General features: G+C 35.1%; 1 protein-coding gene across 4 annotated transcripts in view; it reads left to right on the top strand.

Moving 5' to 3' along the window:
* Positions 1–12057, top strand: part of LOC5579438 (calcium release-activated calcium channel protein 1) — a 105739-nt gene that overhangs the window by 76487 nt on the left and 17195 nt on the right. The window contains exon 1 of one of the 4 annotated variants that reach the window (XM_021841488.1): positions 2030–2137. The exons of 1 other annotated variant lie outside the window; for it this stretch is intronic. The gene's annotated coding sequence lies outside the window, so the exon portion shown is untranslated. Of the gene's footprint in view, positions 1–2029; positions 2138–2167; positions 2293–12057 lie in introns of those variants that run through there. 2 more of the 4 variants (XM_021841487.1, XM_021841486.1) reach the window with 2 other exon arrangements.

Raw genomic sequence — 12057 nt, 5'->3', positions numbered from 1 at the left:
CGTCTTCAGTGTCGTTTACTAGACACGACTAAATTCGACTTTTCATTTATTTATAGGTATTCCACTAAACAGCTCGAGGATTTATTATCTAGAAATATTTGTTTGACATTACTCACGAAAATCTAAACTTCATTTCTCAGATTCCCCCCAATCAAAAGTTTGATTGGAATATTCTTAGCTACCAAATTAAATATGTAAAGTTGTTTTCATATTTGACGATAATCACAAATCATCGATTTAGCCACAAAACACGATCCTCCATTTTTGTTTTGTGGATAAAAAAGATTCAGATGTAAAATGAAGTATCCTAACCAATAGAAAAAAAAACAAATTGGGTGTCATAACAGATGAAAGCAACATTAGGGGCGTCGAAAAATGTGCACTGGTTTTTCTTCTTCAAAACAAACATTTACAGCTTCTTTTGAGTCAAAAAAAAAATTGTACTTTTTCGGCTAATTTCCATCATAAGCGTACGAATGTTGTTTTCTGTTCTACAACAAGGCACACCACTCTTGTTTACTACTTAAAAAAAAAAGAAGCAATGAAATAAATAGCTTGCGCTCAAATTGCGGTGTAATTTTAATAACCTACTGATTCTTCTTTGGTTTAAACATTTTTCTGCTAGAAAGCGAAACGCTGGAAGATTTTTTCATTGCTGGTGTACATCAGAGATGAAGGATGATAATTTTGCTTAATTTATTTTGGACGGAAATATGAAGAAGCAAATTAAATTAAACTGATTGTATAGATAATAAATGTAGGAATGTATGATATAAACTATTCCATGTATTACATAGGTCACTCACACGATGTGCTCGTTTGGTATGTGAAGCGTCTAGCATTTCACGCTTTTCTACCGGTAAAAGCGAGATTCAGGACTGAGAGAATCTGGACCTGTGCCAGCTTGTGTCGAGTGCGGTTGTGACATTGAACATTAGGGAAAAGCGAAAATTCCTAGGTTTCTTTTTGTTCGTGAACTTGACTTTTCTTTTGTGCAACTGATGCTTATCTTAATTTTTAATAGGGTTAAGCAAACTAACAAAGGGGTGCAAATTACTGGGGCACCTCTATGATTAGGGTGGGTCTAATCGGTCTCGAAACAACATCCTGTGAAAAAATGAGCATTTTTGGTGAAGGTTTGGTTAAGGATGGGGCAAAGGGCGTAAGTGCAGTTTTTGAATGATTCAGGAAAAAATACTACACCCTTCCACCTATTTAACTCGCTTTACCCTACCCCTACCCCTACAAATGAGAAAATAATCAATTGACAATGAAATCTTTTAGGACAGTGTGAGGAGCAAGCTCTGTCCCAGTTGAGACGTAACGTCCAAACGTAGAGGAAGAATTATCTTGCGGAATTCTTGTAGATACTACGTACACATGTTTATTTTTCGTTACTGAATATCGCAATCGTCTCAAGTCAATTACTTTTGATTAATTGCATCATTGTTTAGATCAACACAGCGTCATCTCCAACACACGGAGCATTACTAAGATCAACTTCTTCTCTCTTTCTCAAACGATTCCCGGTCTCTTTGAGTTTTCTTCGCTTTGAAAATCACGCGCTCGGCTGTGCGACACGCGACCATACCTATAGGCTTGTCTGAGTAACCGACTTTCATGAAACCGGTCGCACACTTTGGAACAGTTTTTCCATTCACATGTGCGTCTCGTGTTGGCCGGGGCGAAATCACGCACTTTGGGGCTCCACCAGCCACCCCCCGTGTCAACTTGGTTATCCATGCTTGAAGGCGAACAGCAGCGATGTACCTATGCCTAGACTACACTGGTTTAGTCACTGCTCGCTCATCGCGATCCGCGATCGCGGCCTCTTGTTCGATGCACAAGTTAGTGTAGGTTTTTCATTACTGCACCCCCAAATCGTTCGTTGTTGGTGGTATTTCTTTTGCAGCTGTGATCGTTTCTCACATGTTTCAATAAAATTATGAATGCGACTGCACTTTGGGGCGGGGATTCTCTTTTGTGAAAGTGATAGATGTCTCATGAGTGTGGTGAGTTCGTTCGTTGAAAGGGGATGCTTTCCCCTTGACCGTGTCACGAGAAATACCGTCTCATATTTCAAAAGTGTTTTTCCTGATCGTTTTCTGGGGAAATGTGAATGTGGAACTCTGACAGGGTGCATAACAACTGTTTTCGTGATTCATTTCATTATTTTCTTCAGTTTGTTTTGTGCGATCGATCCAGTGTTGTTTAGTGTCTCTCTGTTTGATGCGGATGATTTATTTTCTTCGTGACCATTCGATGTGATCGTTATTGGTGTTGATTTATGTGGTTAGAAAGTGAAACCCAGATTATGTTCAACCAAAAATTAAATAGTGACATTACTTCTATTACGCATATAATAAGACCCTTTCAGTGTCCCCAATAGATAAGGATTGTAAATTTTCAAACTAATGAAAATGTTCCATTACTTCAAACGTATTAGCACTTCCAAAGAGAGACAACGTGCGAAATTAGTACATCAAATTTATTGCTATCGCCGAATGAATGTCTATTAAATACTAGCTACGCAACTTGTTTCTCACTGTATTAGTTCCGGCGTATGACATCGCTTCAAGTGGTTTAGCCATCAGTGTTTGAACAATTCGAAAATTAATTGCCCACTTTCCTCGAGTGGAGCATGTTGTGGATAATTATTCAGCTTAGCAGTAACGAGGAGTGCTGTTCGTTTTTATGTGGAAGTAATATATTACAAGTGGAATTCCAATCAATATGGATACAGCGGTACTGAATGCCGGTCATATTGAATGTTTTTGGTTTAGGTATTTCCCACAATATGTACGTTGATACAATATCAGGGAAAAAACCTTCAATTTTTAACGTATTTACTGTGCGACAGTGATTCCAGTCGAGTCATTTTGATAGACTCGACTCGACTGATTAACTCAAGCCTAATTTTTCAAATCGGCGTATCTAACACTCGGATGGTTTCGAGAAAAATGCGATGCAACATATTGTAAAGAATTTTAAATCCTGTTTAAAATGTTTTGCATTTTTTCTATTGCTGTGTCTACTAGAAGTTGAAAAAAAGCACATTGTTTCGAACCACTATCAAACAATTCCGATTTGTTTTGAATTACATTGAAAAGCTGGTAAAATTATCGAATAAACCCTTTTGCTTTGTGCTGCTCACATACACCATGGATGGTTCGTCGATACCATACTTTGATTGATATATACACCTTGCTTGATGCGTCGATTTGACAGTTCGTTTTTCACTTGCGTCACGTCATATACACCAGTATTGTTTTGAAGTTGCACATACACCGGTTTGAAAATTCCCATGAAACTTAATAAAGTTAGTCAATTCGTCAGTTTCAACTTTCAACGACAACGAATGTTGGTTTCCGAATGTTTCCAATTTCAACTAGACCAACAGGAGCACCGGACGGAGCCGTGAGTAACAAAAGTAGAAGGAGAACAGTTCTTGTGAGAAATTTTGTGAAAAATATTGACTAAAACCGGATACTGATGATGTTCCACATCAGTTTGCCGATCCGTCAGCTAGCTGCAGCTGTGGAAATCCGAATCTCTCGATTTCCAACATGTTTAGTGATTCGGAAACAGTATGACGTATCTGATGTTTATAATTTTAGGTTTTGATTCTGCATATAGGTCGCTTTGCTATTAGCATATGTACGGTGTATGTGGTAGCATGAAAAATGTTGACAGTTGAGTCGCTGTGCAAACGAAGGGTGTATGTAGCCAAATTAAAAACACTGAGTAAAGTGCACATAGGGCATAATTGAAATTTATTTTTAAAAATCAAAAAAATGATTGTAGGAATACTTTTTTAGACTCAGTACGTAGAATATGCGTTTGTCAAGCCCACGCAAAGCAAATCTCGATTTGTTTATTTTTGCAGATACGTCGGATTGAAGAATTATGCTTGAACTGTGAAAATGCTGTTATAAACTCTATGTTGAAACTTAATTCTACGGAAGGCCAAATTTCAGTAAGAATCAAGAGCCAAAAAGAAGAAAAAGGAATATTTGTATATGGTTGATTCACCTTGATCGAGCCATCTTTAGTATTAACAACGAATAAGTAGCTATTAACACCTTGATTAAATCAGGCAACACTTAGTTGTTTACATTTTGGTTTGAAATTCAAAGCAGAATCTCTCGGGAGGTACAGTGGTCATATTATTACGGGTCACCCACTATTATCAGTGGTTACCACTTGAATTGCATGTTACTTTACAAACAAAGGTATTTTCCAGGGCTTCTCCAGATATTACTCCAAAAAATTCTCTAAAGATTTTATCTTCAATAGGGTAACGACTGTTTATTTCGTTCATAATCGCTAACAGTTGGAGCCAGCGGCAACAAGTACAGACAGCAACCTTTCGAACATTCAGTTTCTCTCACTGGCCGCCAAGCAGCGACATTGATGTTTGTATTCCACGCACTGATCGCGCTACGCTGGAATCTCAAATTTCTCAAACTTCCAACACAAGCGCATGGAAGAATGGTAGTCGAGAGCTGTCAAAACGTATGAAAAATAATGTAAAACTTAAATTCCTAGCAATTAGGAAACTGGATCGAAAAAGTAGTGATTAGAAATCAAGCGTAATGTGAATGGATAACTTTATGTTTTTAATTCATCTTCCATGGTGCTTTCTTTGCTTCAGGGTTTCGTTTTTAATATTACTGAAAAAGAGCCATCTATTGCTTTTTCAGTTTTGAATATCGCCCTATTGGCTTGTTTAGGGGTATCCACTTTCTTACGTATTCTGATTTTAAGTTAAAAATTGAGCAAGATTTCAAAGTTTCATAATTTTTCGTGCCCTCGAACTATTTTTAAAACACGTTTGAAGTTAGTATGGAAATCGCTTTTGAATCATCCTCCGGTAAATTGTACTACGGGGCGAGCAGTCATTATGTAAATTGAAATGTCATTGAGTTGTTACAAAAAATAATAAATCAAAACAATTTCACAAGCAGACAAATCACTGAACATAAATTTACATTTGTAACGTTCCCACTACTACTTGTGTGGAGTACGTTACTATTTGAGCCCTACGGGATGACCAGGTCTCTTGTTAAGTTTTTGGGTCCTCAAATCATTATTTATGGCAAGTTTTTTATTAAGCTGTATTGCTTTTAGTCGACAGTAGTGCAAGTTCTGTCCTCATAGATGAATTTTTGTCTAGGATTTCATTTCCTACTGGGCACCTTTTTAATGAATCGACCCCTTTGACATTAACAAATTGATTTTTGGGGTCGGGAAGCAATAAAAAGCTCAAATTAATCAAGTTCTAATTTTGCCTTTTTTCGGGCTATTTGAACACGTCACAAACCATGTGCTTTCTTGGAGCATTCAATTTTTTATACCTTTGTAATGATCCAGTCAATTTGGCTTAGGGCCTTTTACACATTATTTAGTGATTTAACGCAAATGGACCAACATTCAAGAATTAACATTTATTGTAACAGAGTGTACAGATTGAAGTTTTCATTAAAGATTTATAATGACAAAATTATGATATTGAAGTGCGAAATTTTCATGATTCTTATTCCGGATGCTTCCTTACTTTTGCATCATATTCCGGACACTTTGATTCGAATTCCGGACAGCGCAAAAAAAAAATCATAAGAGAAAAATTAAATCATCAATTCAAATCGTCAAACCACCAAAGAGACGTCTGAGGCAGTTGGGGGATATAAGTTTACGTATATATCTATGGAAAATGCTTATTAAAACGAGCTTCGTAAGTGAGAACTTTTGAACAGCAAAAATTGAAATATTTCGTGTGAATTGTTACCCATACAAAGTGGAGTGTCCGGAATTAGAAGCTGTCCGTAATATGAATCAAAACGGTAGTTCAATTAGTGCCATAGAGAATTCTATTAGAACGATTCTGATGAGTATTATGAAAGGATTCTGATGAGTATACTGGAAGAATTCTAATGAGGACCCTGGAACGATTCTGATTAGATTCCTGGAACGTTTCGGCATCGATGCTGAGAAATCCTGAAAGGATTCTGATGAGGATTCTTTGAAAATTTTTGATTTACGATGATTCTGACAAGTATATCGAGAGGATTCTGATGAGAGTCCTAAGAGGATTTTGATGTGAAGTGGATTCTGGTGCGAATTCTGAGAGGATTGTGATGAGAATTCTGAATATAAGAATCCAGCGAGGAACCTGATGCGAATCCTGCAATGATTCTGATAAGAATACAGCGACAATTCTGCGAGTAATCAAATATGAGTCCTGAGAGGATACTGATGAGGATTCTGTGAACATTCTGAGAGATCCCTGAGAGGTTTCATCAGAAACTTTCTAGCATTCTCATTTTTCCTACGAGGATTCTCAATGGAATCGAAATTTAAAAATAAACCATTAGAACTTTGTAATTGAAACTGAGTTTCAAAACAAATATATCCAACATACTCATAATTAGCTTCCGTTACACACTCAATCTGTTCGGTAAAAATAACTGGGTTTTGGAACTACCGAAAAAGTCAGTAAACTAAAAAAAAATGTCAGAATTTGAAAAACAGAGCTTCTTACTGAAATTTAGCAGAGAGCTTTCTTTTTATATAATATATCGATAAAAAATAAGACATGGTGAAATTTGCTTTTCAATTACGCATGGCGACAGTTTTCATTTTACTGACTTTTTCGGTAGTTCCAAAACCCAGTAAAATTTTACCGACCCCAGTAATTTAATCTAAGTGTGTTGTTTTAAGAAAATGAAAATATCATTCAAATTTAAATTTTTGCGCCAATTTATATATTCTTGAAAATATCAATGTAAATTCCGAAACCAAATACCGGGGCTACTGGACAAAACTCAAAATGGCCTCTATAGTCCAGAAAAGCTTTACAGAGTGTCTACTACCTGGAAAAAACCTGGAAAACCTGTAATTATCAGGGAATTTCGGCCATAATCAGGGTAATTATTTTGAATCAGTAATACCAGGCTTCCGGATTCTCACTCACTCTCACGATAAAGGATTTATCCCTGACAGCAATTTTCAGCGATCAGCTGCCTTGCGATTTTAGTCGTCCACAAAACAAAGCAAAAATCGATAATTGCACATTTCCGCAGCCGTGAGAAGTTTGTTTTCTCTTTCTCCGATCCATAGAGAATTTTTCCTGTATCCATCGACACGAGCAGCAGTTGCTTTTATGCACCAAATTAACCACTTCTTTCGTCAAGTTGGTGTGGTAGCATGGTTAGCGTGCACGCATCGCAATTGTTTTTAGCAATGTTCTAGGTTCGAATCTCGTCGCCGGCACTAGTTTTTGTTTATCCACATAGTGATAATTCTCGGGAGCAGCTGGTGAGCGAAAATATGATGGAGTGAAAAACAAATTATCCACAGAGTGGAGTGATTTTCGGTTATCCTCCATCGTAGCTCCAGGGAAAATTAGTGTGAGCGATAAAAGATGTTCACGCGAGGAAGCGAAAAAAGCATTCTCCTTACGTGCGAAAAATCGTAGATTTCGCATCATTGATACGAAAATTCAGAACCCTGAGTAATACAAAGTAGAATATGTCCTTTTTGTGATAGAAAGTCTTTTCAATCATAAAAATTCTATTTTTTTTTTCTATCTTTATTAACGAGATTTTTAGCCCTGGGCTAGTTCATCTCGGGGTCATAATTTTTTTTTTTCAAGAAGCTACTAAAGATGTTCAGTCTTTCATTTTTTTTTTGTTATTATTATTATTATTATTATTATCTTTATTAGGGAGATTTTCAGCCCAGGGCTGGTTCATCTCCATTAACGATTTGTATTTATCCAACATAAAACATGTTTAGATGTTTGCATAATTATCTAAACTCTTTAACTAACTCTAATCGTATCTTAAAATTAGAAAGTTTGGAAAGGCTTATACACTTCCTATTTACAGTTAGGTGTCGTTTATGAGCATATGATTACTTTCAGAAATTGGTCAGAATTGCTTCCTTCAGACATTATTCGATGAAATATTTTATGAACATTTCCAACAATTCCTCAAAAAAAAATTGACCTGGAATTCCTCATTAAGTTCCTTCAGAAATTTCTCTCAAAATTTTTCCAGCATTTCATCAAAATATCATTGCTGAGGTTCAAATATTTGTCTAATCATTTTTCAGTTAATATTTTCACATTCCATGGATTCTTGAAAACTTTATTCAAGGTTCCACATCAGTTATTACTACAGTCATTCTTACAAGTATTTTTCAAATTATTCATACTTAAATTTCTCCGAAAAGTCTTGTGGGACATTATTCAGAGTTTCGATGTTTTCTTTTTCAGTTATATTAGCATTTATCAAGCAAATCCTATGAAGAATTTTATCAAGAATACAGGAGCTTTTTTTTCAGAGATCCTCGTAAGAATTCATCAAGGCATACTTAGAACTCACACAAACATTTTCTTTAGAAATTCCAGGCGGTTTTTTTTTCTCAAAATTTTCTCCGAAAAAAAAATCTGAATCAAATTCTTGACATTTCACTGGAAAAATTTCTTTAAGACCGGCTAGTATTTTTTTTTTAGATTTCTTTGGGATTTAAAAAAAATAACATTAATTCCTGAATGAATTTTGAATTTCAAAGATGCTCTTAACGTGAATGTTGGAGAAAGTCCAAGGGAAATCAATGGAAACATTAATGGATATCTTTCTTGAGAACATGAGACTTCCTTTGAACATTTATCCAACGGTCTTTAGAGGGATTCCTGATGCAATTTCCGAAGTAGTTTCTATGGTTAGTCCCAGAAAAACTCCAGATTGAGTTCTCGAAGGTATCCAAAACTACATTCTTGGAAGAATGTCTTAGAAAGTTCTTGAAAAATCATAAACCAAACTCCTGCAAAGATCGTTCGAGTAAGATGTGAAAGAAATCCACAGTAAAACTGGAACTCCAAAAAAATCTTTAAATCATTCTTAGTTCAAATGAAGAACCAAAATTTCATAACGTGGTTCATGTTGGGTTTCTTTTCGTATTCATAATTCATGTATGGTCTCGTTTTGGTTCATGTCTGTTTTTTCAGGCAAGACGTATTTAAAATTCTATTTTCAAGACGATCAAACGCTACCAGATCCAATTTCCTCAAGACAAAATCTTAAAAAAACGATACAAAACGCTCTCTAGAGAAATCTAGAGAAAAAAATAAAAAGTATGACTTTTTGCATTATACGTTAAATTAACCCCAGACATTTGTAGGTTATAAAAATACAATTTTTCAAACATTTTTAAAAATTACATAAAAGTTTCAAAAGTCATAAAAACATTCCTTATATGCGTGTTACGAGATAAGGTTTAAGCCAAACATAAAATCGTTTTGATTTCCGAGGTACGAAAAAAAACACAAAATTTCTAAGTGTACCCCTCTAAAGGCGGGGTTGGGTATTACAGTGTTTAAATAAAACATTCTTTGAAATTTATCGTTTTTTTTTTTGTTTAAGTGCTTTGAAGCACTCTTTGAAAAAAATTTTTTAGCCATGTCAAATAAACTATCGTTTATGTTTTTTGGATAATTTCTACTACCTGGACTTTTTTTCAACCTGGAAAAACCTGGAAATCTCAGGGAATTTCATTTCTGTATATGAGTAGACACCCTGCTTTAATTTAATTAGCCGTAACAGTGTTATTTGATGTTTCGCATAATGGGTGTGTTCTTATGATAAAAATGGTCTTTTAGAATTGATAATGGAGTTCTGAAACTGGTCACCTGTATTTAAAATGACCCGAAAGACTTCCGATGGCCATCTTTTGCCGAGTGAATATGATTTAATATGACACAGTATGGAAATCAACAGTTGATTTCCGGTCTCCTGTATCTGAACATGTCTGGCCATTTGATGCTTGTGGTTCAAAAATGTTCCACATGAGCTCGCAAGACTTGATACATACAAAGAGGCTTTTTTGGCTAGCTAGAAACAACAAGGGGTGATTTGGATTTGACATTTCTTACCTACAGGTTTCATAGTTAGGTCTTAGTAGGCAATCATTTATGTTTGTTGATTGAAGCATCGAGAAAGCCCGAAGCAATCCCTGTTCCCTTTTTGTGTTTGAGTGCTTTGATATTGCCCGAGCAAACGAGTCGGTTTCGTGCCTCGTTTTTGTTTTTCGTTCTTTCGGCTTGCGCGTATTTTGCTAGGCAGTGTTTTGTGAAAGCCCAATTGTTCGTGTTTTTTGTTTTCTGTCATCAAATCATTCTGTTCATCTTTTGCATGAAACGCAAAAGTATTGTTTTTCTCGCGTCTCCAGAGTGATTTGTTTCTTAGTTAGCCTGTACGCGTTAAGTCAAGCTGGAAGTGGATTGTGGCTGCTCAGTCGAGGATGAAGTATCAAGTAGTGAGCTCGTTTCATGCTTTTATTACAAATCTGTAAAATATGTATGACTGCACGGTTAATCGGTACAACCATGGTACGTTAATACGACTTTTCAACAAACTGTCAGTGTCGGCATGAACCCTTAATCATAAATAATGTATGTTCTACATTTTTTTTACTTCAAAACATCCATTTCCTTTTACCTTTATTTTTGTAATTAAGAAAGGATTCTGAATGGTTCGACAGTATAAGTGTAGACTTGCAAAAGGTTGCACTTTATTCAAAAAACTTTAAATGGTTTGCCGCTGTAAGTGTCGTCAAAAGAGTGTTCTGTGATGGTCAAGTCATCGAGTTTTTTTTGCTTTTCTTAAGGCTGATACAAATATTAATTTTCTTTTATGTCACCCCCCCCCCCCCTTCAAAAATCCAAAAATTTTGAAGGGGAGAAAAAAAAAGATTCATCATTTTTTTTGACATCAGTTCGGTTTTTTAAATTTTAAAATAAAAAACAGATAAAATAATGATCCAGATGACGATTGAAAAACAGTTTAACAAGTATCGTTAAAAATAAAAATTCGAAAAAGTAATTTTTTTTCATTTTTTTTTTTGTTCTTTATTTATTTTTATCCCCCCCTCGTACCTTCCAAGTGGTCTCGGACATAAAAGAAAATTAATATTTGTATCAGCCTTATGAGTATAATATGATAACACATGATTTTGTCCTGACAGCTATACGAATGTTACGTTTAGCTATTGGTTCAACAAACTTTGAACGGTTCGTCACTTCGAGTTGTGATTGATATTTGTAGTCAGTCTAAGCTAAGCTATGCTGCAGGCAAAACGTTTAAAAAAGACTTTTCGTAGTTTTTGAAATAAAACTAATTTTGAATGCACTCAAAAATTTTATTTTCTTGACCAACATGTTCTTCAGACTTCTATAATAAAATTTATAGCGACAAAACAAGATGTCATCGCAATAAATTTTGATTTATATTATAATATTTTCAAAGCTGATCGATCACTTCGACATCTGGTGGCTAGTAGGAGAACCGTCATAAAGGAGGTTGGGTTGAGAACGCACCGTGTGCAGCATAGGTAAGAGCACATATATTACACTTTTTCTCGGAATAGTTATGTTGTAGAAATTTAGACGATCAGAGAGCATTGAAAAACATGATAAACTTTTTTTCCTTCGAAAATGTACAGATCCGGTCAGTGCTCATGTACGATTAGAGGGATAAAATTGGTGTTTGACTACATAAGTTATAAACTTCCGGATTCTTTGTTTGGGCTTAAATTTGTTATGAAATCACGCGTATCACAAGAAAAAAAGGTCAAAAATGATTATGCCGATGGAAAATAGTTTAAAAATTAATTGATTATGAGCTAATTTTTGGGTCAAAAAATTGAATTTTGACGTATACAAACATTTTCAATGACATTTCTCTCCTTTTTCACTAGCGACCTCTATGATGGTGTTGCATAAAATTTGCCTATAGAATAAAAAATAAGATCTTCATAATTTTCAAAATTGAAATCAATTTAGAGTGTAATCCAGAAAAAAATATATATTTCTGCACAAATATGTTCAATAGACTTCATCAGTCATGTTTCTGTCGAGAAATCCAGCAGTTATTGCTTTGACTGTTGCTAAAAATTGTCATAGTTTTTTTTAATTGAAAGATATTTTGAGTGTAATCAAAATAGTTACTTATGCAACAAGTTCCAAAATAATGATTTTTTCAGCACGAGTCGTAC

Source organism: Aedes aegypti, chromosome 2 (genome assembly GCF_002204515.2).
Source record: "Aedes aegypti strain LVP_AGWG chromosome 2, AaegL5.0 Primary Assembly, whole genome shotgun sequence".
Taxonomy (NCBI): domain Eukaryota; kingdom Metazoa; phylum Arthropoda; class Insecta; order Diptera; family Culicidae; genus Aedes; species Aedes aegypti.
Note: the sequence above shows the minus strand (reverse complement) of the source record. Positions and strands in the feature narration are given on the sequence as shown.